Raw genomic sequence first — 15,738 nt, 5'->3', positions numbered from 1 at the left:
GTTAAGAAATGTACTTCATTTACAAAGAATCTATGAATTGTTTTTTGGTAGTACTGGGGCTTGAACTCAAGATTTTATTCTTGCTAGGTGCTCTGACACTTCACCCATGCTACCAAACATTTTTCATTTTAGTTATTTTCAGGTAGGGCATCATAATTTTTGCTTGGAGATACATAGGGATTATTGATTGAGATTAATTATCACTGTTTGCCTGAACTAGCCTAAAAGCAAACTCAAGGTGATTTCCACAGCCAAGTTTCACAAGAGGTAAATTGTCAAGCTAGAATTTGTACTCTGACAGTCTAGTTCTGGAGCAGACACTCTTCTTACAGTACCCTCTGGGATATAATGATGGTAATTATACTGATGTGGAAACGGAGGCAGGAGATAGATAAGCTGTTTTCTGATTATGGCAAGGTTGCACAATCAGTAACAGCTACAGATAAATAGTTTGCAGATTTCAGCATGCCTTCCTCCAGATTTCAGTCATTTCCATTTATATATTGTTGGCCCTTTTGATCATATTCTGTTACTAGGACTTCATTTCTAAAAGCTCTACTCTCCCTGCTTTAAGAGTCATGTTCATCGTCAATGATTTCTGCAGAGAGCTGGTTTTATCCAATTTCATTTTATTTAACCCACAACTGGAAAGTTTATCTGCAAATTAATTCAAGATTTACTTACCTAATATTTCTTGGAATTTATCATATACCCTTCTTTTTTGTCTGACATTCTGTATACTTTTCAGCTCTTAGAACTCCATCTACTGACCTTCTAATATTCTTCACTCAAATGCTATTTATAGAAGATCATCTTACTTTCAGCTTCATATTGCCTCTTTTTCAGTGATTGCAATTAACACTTCAAGGATTTCTTTGATCTCCCTTCTTTCCTCCTCCTTGGGTTCATCTTTTAGTGCTTCTCTCATTTAATTTACACTCAGCGAGTTCTATACACGTCAGGGATAATAGCTGACTTTATCCTATCAATGCCTTGCACAGGTATAGATAAAAGCAAGCTTTCTGATGGAAATTGGCCACTATTTTTGAGTTCCAAATATTAGTTACAAGTGGTAGTCTTCTGGAGTTACGTTGGGTTTCACAGAAGCAAGTATAGGTCATTCCTGGATAGTTCCTGATGCAGCTTTAGAAGCTTCCTAAATTCAGACTAAATCATCTATAGGTACATTCTGTATGCATAGGAACCTACGTGTGTGTATGCATATGGTATTTTAGTGTCACTGCTGTGTTTATTTGAGCTCAAAAATATCATTTTCCCTATCTTACGAAACTCTGCTTATCATCTGAAGTCTAAGTCAGGCAGATAGCTTCACCCTGAACCTAGATGTATAGACCCAAATTGATGATGTCTCACTTGTTAGGCTCAGTCTTGCAGGACTTTTGTGTTAGACATACACAGTCCCAATTTCTTTAGAAGCTCACTTTTTAAGATAAATTAAAACTCTAATAATGTTCTTTATTTTATATTGTAATACTTCAACAAGAACTCCACAGGTCTGTTTTAACATCTTGGGAGGTATATATTGAGCTGAAATGAATTATATGATTTGTTGGGCTGAGTTATAATTGCTTTCTTTATAAAATTATTTAGGAGGATCTGATATGCAGCTGCAATTATGTCATTTAGGAAAGAAAATAATATGAATATAACACAGGTCCTGCTTCATGAATGGAAGCTGAAAAACAGAAAAATAGAAATGAGGTGATCAGATGTGATGGAAATGCCCATATTTGAGATGCAATACAAAATGTTTGGTACCAATTTTGACATTACTATCTCTTGACCTTTACATATTCCACCTACCCTGATGACACCTAAGTGTTTACATTTGCAAAATGAGGAGAGAAATTTCTCACTCTTAAGAAAATAGTTACGATGGAGATATGATGAATGTTGATTAACGAATGAGAACTGTTATTTTTTTCTCAAGGTGATACAATACCATATGTAGATATTGAGAGGTTAGCCAGGATAGTTTTAAACTGATCAGATTGGAGAATTAATCTAGATCATTTGATTCATAAAGTGAATTTACGGTCTATAAGGTGATATATCTATCTACCCAATCGAGACTTGCTCTTGGGTACATCATTGCTTTTGGGGAGAGATACTTTCAAAATTTATGGACAGTATGGGAAAGTAGATTAAATTTGTTGAATGGTTGCTGCTACATTCTTATTAGCTGTCTTACATAAGTATCTCATTCACTATTCACTATAGGGATATGGAAAATTGGGCATTGTTATCCTCTTCTTCCAGACACAGAAATATTGAGAGATTTAGAGAAGTTGTGTGTTACAACTATGAGACATCTAATAATCTAAAAATGACTGATTGTACCTCAACTAAAGTGTACATGTGTATGTGTGAGTATATATGTAAAACAATGGAGAGAGAGTTGTTTTACCAGGAAACATGTTATTAAGTAATGGCTCTGAAAATCTGCCCTAATTAGTGTAATTTCCAGTGTGATTATGGAACAATGCCATTTTCTTGCTGAATAAAATGATACATAATGGACTATTAAACAATATAACAGCTGAAACCTAAAGTATCCTTCGCAAACTTCCTGTCTGATGTTTTCAGAATACAGTGTGCATATGACTGCTGGCCAATGGAAGAGTCATCTTCGTCCTCTCATATGAGCAGATACTATTGAAACCTCTTGGGTAGTAGGATATAAGGACATTATTTTTGGATGAGTTATCTATTTCCAGGGTAATTTTCATATGTAATCTAGACTGAGTTGATGCAAAGGGTAGAATTAAGTATTCCTACAAATGTTTCTAGGCCTCCTGTGGCTAAGAAAACAATAGTCTCTTTGCTTCCTTTACTTTCAATTACAACATTCTTAGATAAATTATATGTTTCATATATGTTGTGTTTTGATATGGTCAATCTTTGATATGGTCATCTCTTAATGTAAGAAATATGTAAACTTGTTTTAATGAAGATCATTACTATATATTCTGACATGAAGAATTTAAGATCTTCATCCTGCCACTGTATTTTTAATATTTTGGTTTATATTATGAATATTATAAACATAACAAATATTATATTATTACTATACAGATAGTTATTTAATATATTTTCAATGCGTTTGATTGTAGATCAATAGACAAATGGGTATAAGACATCTATAACATTCTTTTAAACAAACAGGAAACAAAATCATAATTAATGAGTAGTTTTTAAAATGCAAACACTATTATAATACTTCCTAGATCTAAAAAAGAGAAAACTCAGCTAGAACTTTTAATAGCAAAGATAAAAACACTGTAAGACAAGGGCATATCTTTTCTCACTGGAAAATGTAAATGACTTTGTAAGCTGGGACTTGTCATAACTGCACTAATCTCAGTGGATGGCATATTTAGGCCTTGGCAAAAATAACACTGAGCAAAGGGAAGAAAGTGGAGTGAAGCAAGGCAGGACATGGATCTGTTAGGCTGAGTCTACTTGGCATGGAAGTCCTGGCAGAGTTTGGGCAAATGTCAATTATTGTGCTGGGGATCAACGAGGCAGAAGGAAATGTTAAATCTGGCCTGAGAAACAGCGTGGGTTGGCAGGCAGCTAATATGATCCAGTGGGTGGCAGTGTTCAGAGAAAGCAGCCATATATCATATAGTCCTTGACAGGAAATCAAGGATACACTAAGAACAATCAGCTGGTAAGAACTGAACAGGATTCATGGCAGTTTACTCCAAAAGGAGCCATTGTTTTATCAGCCATATAGAATATAGGCAGAGAAATCAAGGAACTTGCTTGCCTTCTGGAAATAAAAGTGTCAACATGGCCCAGATACTGGGGAATAGAGAATTCTGTGACACAGAAGCTACTTCATCCCCATCAATACCAAACTAGACACTAAGTCTATTGACTTCACAGTCCCATCTAAAACCTATCAGTGATTGAGATAGGGCCTCTTCTATTACCTCTGACTTTGCCATAATTAACTGATAGAAAAGGCTGGCAGAGGAAGACTGAGAAAAGCAGGGTCAGCTAAAATTAGGCTGACATGAAACTGTTGGTGACCTATTAGGTAATATCAGAGAACAGAAAAAAGATGCAGAATAATGAATTACCATTGATCCACTTTTAAAATGAAAGGTATATCCTTTAGTACTGGTAACTTTAGCAGCTTTTCACTTTGAAAAACAAGATCTCCATAACCTAATGTCCAACTGTGGCTTTTCAGGGACCAATAAGTATCTGGGGGGGAGGAGTGGGGGAAAGCGAGGGAGAATTATTGAATGAATACAAGAAGCAAACTGCCTTACAGAACAAAGACCAAGTCAACTTTCATTTCTGGGATGTTTTCAGCATAACTGAATGTCCCCAAATGCTTCACAAAGCATTTAATTACATGTTCATAGCAGAGGAAATGCTGGCATTGCCGTGTGCCAGCTCCAGCCTACGTAGAGTGGGGGATGTCAAGTAAACTTACTGACAGGAAAGGAGTTGCAGAAAGCTCATGCACAGCCTTTTCTCTTGGAAAACATTCCTTCTCGTTTCATGGGGAATGGAGTGAGAAAACAATGTGTAAGAAGGAACTCACACATTTCATGGAGAATGAGCTGGCCAGTCCTGGCTGTTTCCACCAGGCAACTGAGGAGGCAGGTCAGTATTCAAGATGAGGCAATAAAAACTAGGACACACAACCTAAGATTCCAGCCAGGCTCAACTCTCCCAACTAGAGGAGGCCTAGGAGACAGGTGGAGCCACTTGTGCAGACACAGACCCAAACACACAGACACAAGTACCAAGGAATGAGTGTGAGAGAAAAGAAGGGGATCTTTTTAAGGATAGGGGATCTTTTGAGATTCAGGACTTTTCTGGTAAAAAGAGAGAACATGGACACGGGCTGGGATAAAAAAAAATAGTCCAAGAATATTTTAGATTTTGCTTTTGAAGCTGGCCTACATTTCCACACCACCCACTCTCTTTAGATCCACGGGTAATAAAGAGCTCCCACAAGCCCTTTCTCATATGTCCTTTAGTACAGGGATGGTGTAACTGACCAGACCCAGAAATAGTTTCACTGTGAATATGGATGAGTCAAGGTCTTGAAGCCTGAAATTCTAAGTTTTATTGCTGGAGTTGCCTTTTATTTTAATATAGCAGGATTATGAATAAGTATACAAGATACAGAAAGAGTTCAGACTACATTATGCAAGAAGTATATGAAGAACAGCCTACTATAGCACTGCAATGAATCCACAGTTTATTTTGTTTACAGTGAACAGTCACTAAAAGGTTTTAAGCACTGATAATAAAATCATTAGTTCATCTTACAGTAAACACAGGTGAGGCACATGGTGTGTACTAGGCACAAAAGTTGATTAAAATAGATAGTCTTCCACCTAAGAATTGTAGAATTCAGTAGGATAAAATCCTTGTGTAAATAAAAAGCGTCAAGTTAGACATTGGTAGTGCCATAATAATATCATGTTATGTCTACTGTTTACTTAAGAATAATAAAGAGGGATAAGAGATTGGCCAATTTAATGTTAGTGTTGAAAGTAAGAGATTGGAAAATCCAAGTTAAATAAGTAGCCTTAAAAAGAACTGTAACCCCTCTGGGCTTCACTTTGACAATAAAGAAAAAAAAAAGCTCAATTGGCATTCATTAAGGAAAGAAGTACAGCAAGTGCATTTCAAGTACACAAATAAAAGCATGATTTGGGCCATTAATTGCCAGTCATGTGATTTGAGAAACTGTAGAAGTTGAATATACTTAGAGTTCTGGGGTGAATAAGTGGTATGTGAAGAAGCTTAAATGGTAAATCATCATCTTTGAGCCAGCACTGTGGGGTTCTTACTGTAGCATCGATATGATGAACAATGTCAAGCTGACGCTCATGAATAAGTGTGGAAAGTATCACAATTGCCAATTCAAATAGATCAAAAAATTAAACCAATGGTAATGGCCATAGAGGTAAATTGTCAGATACCAATTAATTAAGTTGATAGATAGACATGGTGAGACTTAAGGAATGAGGAATTTCCTTGGCTAATACTGCTTCCTATCCTATGAACACTTTTTTTTTGGTGTTAGTCCTGTGACTTTGGCCTGGGCACTGTCTCTGAGTGTTTCTGCTCAAGGCTATCACTCCATTGTTTTTTTTTTTTTATTAATTAAATTTTATTGACAAGATGTTGTGCAAAGGGGTTACAGTTACATAATAAGGTAGTGATAAGGTTGTGATATCTGTTATATGCTCATTTTTCTTTCCCTTCCCTAGATCAGGTAGGCATATAAACAGTATCCAGCATACCAAAATCATATACAGTAACCACGTAGGGTATGCCAAAGGAAATTCAGCTAGAACATTAAATGTAATGTCAACAATAGAATCCTCCTGTGTCCTTCACTTGGAGTTGTTTTTGCTTATCCTCGTTTTATATAATTATTTGTACATAGTTACTGAGCTATTGTTGAGCTGTTGAGCTGTTGCGCACTCCACTGGTTTGAGGGTTTAAGCTATAGCTCTACTTCTGGTTTTTTTTTCTATTCTTTATTTTAATTTTTTTGTGGTTAATTGGAGATAAGAGTCTCACAGACTTCCCTGCCTAGTCTGGCTTTGCACAGTGATGCTTAAATCTTAGACTCGTGAATAGGTAGGATTGAAGGTGTGAGTCATCTGCACTCAGTTACAGCTGAGATTTTATTGGAGTTTATGAAGTTTTCATTTTCAGTATTTCTGTTTAACTTTTCTCAAGATTTCTAAATCTTTACTGAACTTTCTTTATATATTGTATTGTCTTTATCTCATTCAATAGTTTATTAAAAGTTTTTCTGATTTTACTTAGCAGTTTATTTTTATCTTCTTTGACTAAAGTGCTTATATATGTCCTCTTGAAATTTCATTGATGATTCTTGGCATTATTCTTTGAGTTCATTGTTTGGAATTTCTTTTATTTCACTATCCTTCAAGTCTTTCATTGGAATTGTTAGAAATCCACTTGCAGTTCCATTTGAAATTTAAATTCTACTTTCATAGACTTGTTGACTCAGAGGAGATATGTTGCAACACGTACGCATGCACACTCGTGTGTGTGTGTCTGTGTGTATGTGTGTATACATATCTATGTATATGTAGCTGGTGTTTCTATGCTTGCATTTCTGCATTTGGAAACAAGTCATGGTTGGAAATTTAATAATCTGCCAATCTGCCATCTTTCAGCTGCGATAGTATTAATGTTCAGGCAGGACAATGTAATAGTTGGCTTGAGGCTCTACTACTCACCATTGGACTTGACTCTGTGGCTCAGTTACAAGCCTTTGTCCAGTGTTCCGGGTACTGGATATGATCCCTAGCACTGCTCAGATTGCAGTAATCTAGCTAATGTCTTTTACTAGATGGGTTGATTACTATCACTGTGGATGATCATTGTATAATGAGAGCTACTGTTTGCTGTAAGAAGCTTTACAACTTGTGGGCTTGACAAATTCTTACTCTCTCTAGATGACATGCTCCATGTCACCGAGAAGCAAGTATCTGAGCCTTGGGGTGACCCCTAAATGCAATAGAGATTGAGGAGACCTAATCATTCTGCCTACTGGTCTCAATCTTCTAGACCCCATGCCGTAGTCCATTGCTCTTTGAAGAGGACACAAGAAGTTCTATTGTTCAGAAGTCTGCATTTATGTCTTCAGTTCTGACACTGTACCCACCACATAGTTTTCCACATGCTTCTATAATTTGGTGTTCTGCTCAGCCATTCACTTCTCTGTGGATTATAACAGGCTATGGTCTTCATTTGGTTCAGATCTAGTAGGTAGGCCTCTGACCCACTTAACAGGTCAGAAAATCGGTCTTGGAGGCTAAATGTGTAACCAAACACCGATGCTGGCCTAGGCTCCTGCAGTGGGAGTTACTCTTGTCAGTGGAGGCCAGAACAGATAAGCAAACCACTTCTGCCCATCACCGCTGGGGTTCAAGCCACAGCCAAGCGTGTCTGATGCCTCTCAAGCCACCACTGTGCTGCTTCTGTGGTGATCAAGCCACCAATTCCCCAGATATTAGGGACCTTAGCTGGCGAACATCCAAGCCTCTGCTATTGGCACCTGCATTGTTCATGTCTCATCCGCTGATACAATCTTCCACAGATTAAACTCTGGGAACCCTAACACATAATCTCTCAGAGCTGCCTGCCATTCAGACTCTGTGTCATAGGGTGTCTCAGGACACATTGTGCTGTGCATATATTCTTGTTTCCAGGCTCCGGAATATGTTAGTCTTAAATACCAGGTTCTTTCTCAAAATGGAATGCTATTATTATCCTCTAAGATAAAGGACGGATATAATGTCTTTCTTTACCACCATTAGCTTTCCATAGCAGAGAAGTTACCATCTTTCCCCAAATCCCCACCCTAGTGTAAGACTTTCAGGATACATGGCTTTATCTTGCAGCTGGAATTGGTGGTGTGTCTTTGACAGTATCTTCTTCCTTCCATCTCAGTCCTGCACAGGCTGGGAAATCCTCCCTGCATTTATTTGTGGTTTTCTGCCTTTGTGCTCCTTCCTGATGTTCTCCCTCTCTTTCCTTCTCAAAATCTAGTTTTCAGGTTTTTTTTCTTGTTTTTGTTTTTGTTTTATTTTGTTTTTGCTGGTCATGGGTCTTGACCTCAGGGCCTGCGCATTGTCCCTGAGCTCTTTTTGTTCAAGGCTAATGCTCTGTCTCTTTGAGCCACAGTGCCACTCCAAAATCTAATTGCTCTTGTGTTACCAAACTTTTTTTTATTGAGTTAAAATTGTTGATGCTTCTAATCTACCATCTTGCTCTCCTCCCATTTTTTACTCTCTCTTACTCTGTTTTCAGTCTCTCACTTCCTTTCTTTTCCTTAATAATTATGTAATTCCAGTTCAAACACTAAATAAACTTTGCATAAAGAAAGACAAATAATGAGATCTAGCCATAGCAATAGCCAGTGATTTCATTTTACCACCTGCCACTCTTGGCCTCTACTTTTGCAGGGATTTTTAAAATGATAATTATATGCCCCCCAGAATGGGTGATTGTCCCCAAAGAAATATACTGTTTACCTGATTTATGTAACTGTAACCCCTCCATACATCATCTTTATAATAACAGTAAAAATTTTAAAATAATAACTTCCCCAATAGACTTCTTTATGTTTAAATGAGATGATAATATCTCCCAAGACATGAGCTATATCGCACATAGGTTTAAGGAAATTATTATGGTCATCTGTTGCCACACTTTGTAGCAATTCTTTTCCTTTTTCATTCTTACTTGTTACTGAGATAACTGCTACACAGTAAGGTCATTAAACTATTCCTAGAGATGATGTAGAAAGACTTCCAATATTTTCCTTCTTCATACTCCATCTAAAAATTTCCAAACATCAATTCATGAACACGAGTCATAAACTAAATTCTACCACACAATTATTTACTGGCAGGCAGATGACAATGGCCATTCAACATTCATAGAGGTTTCCTCTGAGATTTTTCTTGGTTGTTAGCTGTTAAATTTTTTTCTCTGTTTTGTAATTTTCAGATTGTTTTCTTTTTGTCTGTTTTTGGTGGTACTAGGAGTTGAATTTAGGGCTTCATGTTTACTCAGCTTGCTTGCTTGACTAGTACTCTACATCCAGCCCTACCTTTTGGCTGATTATTTTGGAGATAGGGTTTCATGAAGACAAAGTCTTTTCTCTTCCTGGGTTAATTTCAAACTGCAATGTTCCAAATTTCAGGAGTGAGTCAACAAAATGCAGATTTCTTAAAACTTTAAGTAGTACTTTGTAATGATCATCTTAATTAAAATAACCAAATCATAACAAGAGCAACAACAGAAATACCAGAAAAAAAATGAAAGAAAGGAAGAACAAAAGAGAGAAAGAAAGAAAAAGGAAAGGAAGAAACCAAGCCCAGTACTCATGACAAATACCTGTAGTCCTAGCAACTCAGGAAGGAAAGTTTATGAGACTCATCTCTAATTAACTAATGAAATAGCTGGAAATGGAGCTATGGCTCAAGTGGTAGAGCATAATCCTTAAGCAAAGAAAGCTCAGGGACAACACTCAAGCGTTAAGTTCAAGCCCCAGGACCAGTTCCAAAAAATCATTAGAAAGACAATTTAACAAAGGCCTAATTATTGATTGTAACTTTCAGTCACTAATCTATATGATACAATTATTAAACTCAATGGACATTTTGTAAGTATATCCAGCAATACCCAATATTTTATCCTTCATCAAACAAAAGGGAAAATTGATTATGGTATTGGAGAAACTTCTTGGAATCAGAACATGTGGATTCCAATACCAGCCCTGCGAACAATGGATACAGTAACTTTAAATGAGATATTCTACTTTTCTGGACTGTAATGAATTTTGGAGCATATTACATTGAGTATATTATAGAGTTTAACATTATTTCTAGGTAAAAATGCCTTACTAAAATCATGCAAAACATAAGTTTAATATATTATGTTTGCTCTCTTAGCTAACATCATCATCATCTCAACTAGACTAAATTGAATTTAAAGCTCAGAATAATGACAAAAAGTTGCTTACAACTGGCCCTCAATAGAAATTCCAAGCAACCTTGTAGTCCAACAAAAATTTAATTTATTTAATTTTGACTTTTCTAACAGCTACATTTAGAAATGCTTAAAAATGCTAAAAAGGAACAGATTCAAATTAATTTTAGCAATTTATTTTATCTAATTATAGTAATGTAAATTCAACATCATGTTAATATGTTTTCATTCTTTTTTCATATATTATTTTTAATATCTAGCACATCTCAATAGATGTTAAATTTTATGATAAATAATTAATTTTATAAAAAGGGAGATAAAAACTGATTTACATATTCATGTTGTTCCAAACTTAAAGTTTTCCCATTCTTAAAACTCCAACTAAGACAAGCATTTGGGTTTTTAATTACCCTACCTGCATTTCATATGCTCTGTAGGCACATGGGACTAGTAACCATCATTTAGGACATCCCAACATGTTGGGCATGTTGAGCAGCTCAGATATCATGTTGACAAGAGTCTAGGATGGCTTATTATAAGAAACAAATAATAGTTTGTCAGGAACTAGAAACTATTAGAAACACAAGGGCACAGAAAACACACAAAAAGTGGCCTGGAAATGTGGTATAGTGGTAGAGTGCTTGCCTAGCATACATGAAGCTCTGGGTTCAATTCCTCAGAACCACATACACAGAAAAAGATAGAAGTGGTGTTGTGGCTCACGTGGTAATGATAGCCTTGAGCAAAAAGAAGCCAAGGCCAATGCTCAAGCCCTGAGTTCAAGCTCCAGGACTGGCAAAAAAAAAAGAGAAGAACACACACACAAAAATTAATCCTTATAAGGAATAATCATAGCAATACTTCATTGCATCCATTTGAAGATGTATTTATTTCATATTTTAAGTGTGCTATAAAGAAGAGATTCAGTTATAGTTATTCTTGTTCTTGACTAATTTAGAAACAAAAATGTAGAAGACTTCAAAAACACTTTATAGTAGGAAATGGTTTAACTATTGTTAATGGATGTTATGTAGTCTCCACAAGCTAAGAAGAATTGCCACCAATATTTAGACAAGAGCAATTTATAAATTTATAAATGTCATTTGCTAATGTTGAAACTTGGGACTCAAGGGTACCTCACTGTACTGGGAAACATCATGCCAGTAGGAAAATATCTCAAGGCTCTGAACATACACCATCGTGTACTATGGAACTTAATAGACGCTTTATTTCTAAAATGATTAACAGTCTAATCCTCCAGTTAGGATGTATCCACAGTATTGACTTTGGCTACAAGAAAGTGGGAAAGAGTTCTGGAAGTTAGAAACTAGCCTGAGAAAAGCTATTTCCCTTTTAATTCAGAGGCAAACGTTGGGATGAATATATCTTCCTTCCTTTCTCTCATAGCCAGTAAAATTCTTTTTTTCAAGGCAGGTTAGCAAGCTTAATCTACTTGGGGAAAAAATCAATTTTAAGATGCAGAAACTGCCTGAGCAGGGTAAAAGTTTTAAGGCTCTGGCAGAGAATTCCCTCAAGAAGGTCCCTGTCCTTTAACGAATGTCTCGCATAATGAGCCTTTTCAGTTCCATTGATTGCTGTAACTTTTTCCTCAAGAACTTGAAGCTATCTTGCTCCATGCTCCCTCCATCAAGTATATCTATTCGGCATCTCCAGGCACATCTGCTCCACTGCTCCCACTGTCTTAAGTGTCTGGGAGAGTCAGGTGTATCAGGATCCTTTTTCCTCTGGCAGGGAACATTTATTTCTGTGGTACCCATGGACCAACTCCATCTGATAGATTGACTTCATTCTGCTTCACTGGTTTTAATTTGGAACCTTTACACATAAACCCTAATCATCACTTCCCTTGTCCTGCTGAAGTAAGCAAAACGAAAACAAAAGCAAAAACCTGTAGCCTATTTTTCTAGTGTGCTTTGTCTTTTGTATTCATTGTGCTTATCTATGTTGCTATGTTGAAGATTGCACTTAAAATATCAGACAGTGCAGTGTTTTCTGCCCATTGAGAAAGTGTCAAGAATGTCACTGCTGGCAAATATCTGTGTCATCTGGGAAAAACAGATATATAACATAACATAGAAAGTTATGTAAAAAGAGAAAGCTTAGTTTATGTTAAATTCTGAGTGATATTTTAAAGAAAAATTTTCATTCTGAGCTTTATAATTATGGATTGTATTCTATTTCACTTTGAGTCATGTAAGTAAAAAGGATAGACTCAGGGAAGAAGAATAGGAAAAGAAGGAATAAAGGAAATAAGGGCAAGCCATTGTTTTTAAAATTTTTACCCATAATTTTACAAAGGCAAAGCCTTTACTTTGTGTTTTATGATTGTATTACATATGGCTTTCTTCTATCACTCCTCCACGTATTTCATAAACATTTGTAATAGGGGAGTTGGCTTTTAGCACTGCGTAAAGGGACCTCATCTTTAACTGTTTTCCTGGCTTTGAAATTCTCCTTTTTTCCTCTTCTAGTACTGGGGCTTGAACTCAGGGCCTCACAAAATGAATCAGCTGTTTTGCTCATGGCTTGCCACTTAAGCTACACCAACCCTTCCAGCTTTTTGCTAGCCAATTAGAGGGGGGAAATAAAATCTTGGATTTGTGTGCCTAGGGTTCAAACCTCAATTCTCAGATCTTAGCCTTCTTGGTTGCTAAGATTATAGGTGTGAGTAACTAGCACCAAGTTTCCACATATGTAGATAGGCAGGCAGGCAGACGACAAATAGATATGTATAAATTTAATGATTCTCTCAACAACGTTTATGGCACCATCACAATATTTACTCAAGGAGTCTGATTAAGAGTTTTTTTTTAAACTATAATTGCTCAGTTTTTCTTCATATCATTTCCTCTCAGTTTATAACACTGAGCCAGCTTACTTCCATGACCTGTCCAATGCAATCTACTTTGAGAGGCTCTTCTATGGATCCCGATATATCCCATAGCAGAGTCCTCAACTAAAAGACTAAGAACACTGGTGTCTCAATTTCGCTACTCTTTGATGAGTAGGAGGAAAACGGTTGGATGAATAGATGTGAGAATGGATAGGTCAGTCATATGCAGAACAGCAGGAAGGATGAAGTAGTTACAACTCAAGAATGTCTGTCACCTAGGAGCCTATGGACTGTTACTTTACCTGCTCCGCATTACACAGGTAAATTGATGCAGGCACAAGTGGTCCTCAGGCTCTGAAGAAGTGATATTGCTGTCTGAATTCTCGAAGGAAAAATCAAGTGCATTTAACATAATTCATTTCTTAGTCTATTGGATTGAACACAAATGCTCTGAATTAGCAATATATTTAAGTACTGGTTCCATATCATGAATATGGCCTTTGTATTCATAGAAATTATGGTTGTTAAGGAATTTTAAAAGTACTCATTTGGATTTAAAAATTATTCCCTTAAGCCATTTTGTTTTCTAAGTAGTCTCCCTTTTTGTGTCTACTAGTTCTGTAGTCACTCATGCCCTCACTTCTGTCACTTTCCTTTCACCATGCCCTAGATGCCCTAATCAGTGTTATGAATAACCTGCATAGTGCCAGATTCCATGACAAAGTTCATTTTCATTTGGCCTATCAGCATCATTTGAAGCAATTATAACCCCTTCCCTGAAATCTCCTGGATTTTCAGCCCATTTTGTCTTGATTCTGTTTTTATTCAATGAATACCACTTTCTCTGTCTCTCCTGGTAGTTTCTTCTGGCCTTCAAACCTATGCTTATGCTTTTTAACCTATGTGCCTCAACTCATTCTCTGGCTCCTTCAAAATTTTTTGGCTATGAATCCTTCCATATTTAAACTATTAAGACCACCCCTAAATTTTACTTTCTAACTTTGAACTCATCTGCCCTCTAGATTCATTGATCTCACTGCTGACTCAAGTTTTCCAATGGTCTATGTCTATATCTGTATATACATCCCATGGATATCTGTGAATAGCTATTTCTGTAGGATATTTATTCCTGTCTTTTAATATCTAACTACAATTCCTTACTTCTCCTATATCCACTGTGGGATGCTTAGACTTTCCAGTGAAGACTAAGCAACTGAATCTGCTCAGAATAAGGGAAAAATCTGCAAATTATGAACATGTACATTTTCACAGGAGTCATACAAAGTATGAACTTCAAGGAAGGCTCAGACAGTTGAGGTTTAAGTATTCTCTTCATAGGGAAGAGGAAAGAAGGGCTCTATTAGTACTTTTAGAAGAAAAGTACATGATTTTTAAATGAAATGAATGAACTCATATGGTAGACAGTGGACTAGGAGGACATTGTTTAGAGTTCTATCTAGGCAAGGTCTCTTCTATCATAGGACTTAATCTTCCTTGGATAGTAAAATTTGAATAATATTTGGGGCAATCGCCTTTGGCTGGTCTTGTCTTTAATGAGATAATGAAATTTCAGGGACAGGACTTTTCTACCCTTGCTGATTTCTAAATACTCTCAGTTTGAAAGCAAAGACGTATTTGAGATATTCATTTCTAAGCTCCAACTCGCTTCTAGATCTTTTTGTCTCTCAGTCGTCCACATCTTACTAAATAGCATGAAATTTTAGGGTTACCACGGATTGTTTTTCTAACATACCACACAGCCAATTCATAAGTAAAAAATAAAATCCACCTAGGACATCTCCCTTTGAAATGTATCCAGGACTGATTCTCATTTCTTTAACTATTACCACCAAAACTCAAGTCATCAGAAAAGTCTCATTGCTCTCACTGTTGTTTTGTTCCCAATAGTGTCTACACCATAAAAGAGGCAGACTGATCCTTTTAAAAGAACAATCAGATCATTTCATAAATCTGCTCAAAACTTCCCTGTTGTAATCCCCTCTAACTGAGCCAAACAAATACTTCACCATAAGCTTAGGGTGATTCTTCATTTGGCCCTTTCCAACTCTTTCTGGTTTCATCTTTTACTCCTTGCCTGTGGTCAGACTACTGTGGTCCAATCACATGGTAGTGTTGCTGTCCCTGGGCTAGTATAAGAATGATCTCAGGCTCTGACATTTCTGTCCTCTCTGCCAGGAATATTTTCTAGTCAAAAAATCACAAAAGATCACTGCATCTTTTAGGTCTTGATTCAAATATCCACCAGAAATGCTTTCAAGCACCATCATATTTAAGTTTTCATATTCTTGCTTCTTTAACCTCTTTAACTGCTTTCATTTTTATTATGC

This window comes from Perognathus longimembris, chromosome 7 (genome assembly GCF_023159225.1).
Source record: "Perognathus longimembris pacificus isolate PPM17 chromosome 7, ASM2315922v1, whole genome shotgun sequence".
Lineage (NCBI taxonomy): Eukaryota > Metazoa > Chordata > Mammalia > Rodentia > Heteromyidae > Perognathus > Perognathus longimembris.
This window is presented reverse-complemented; position numbering follows the sequence as displayed.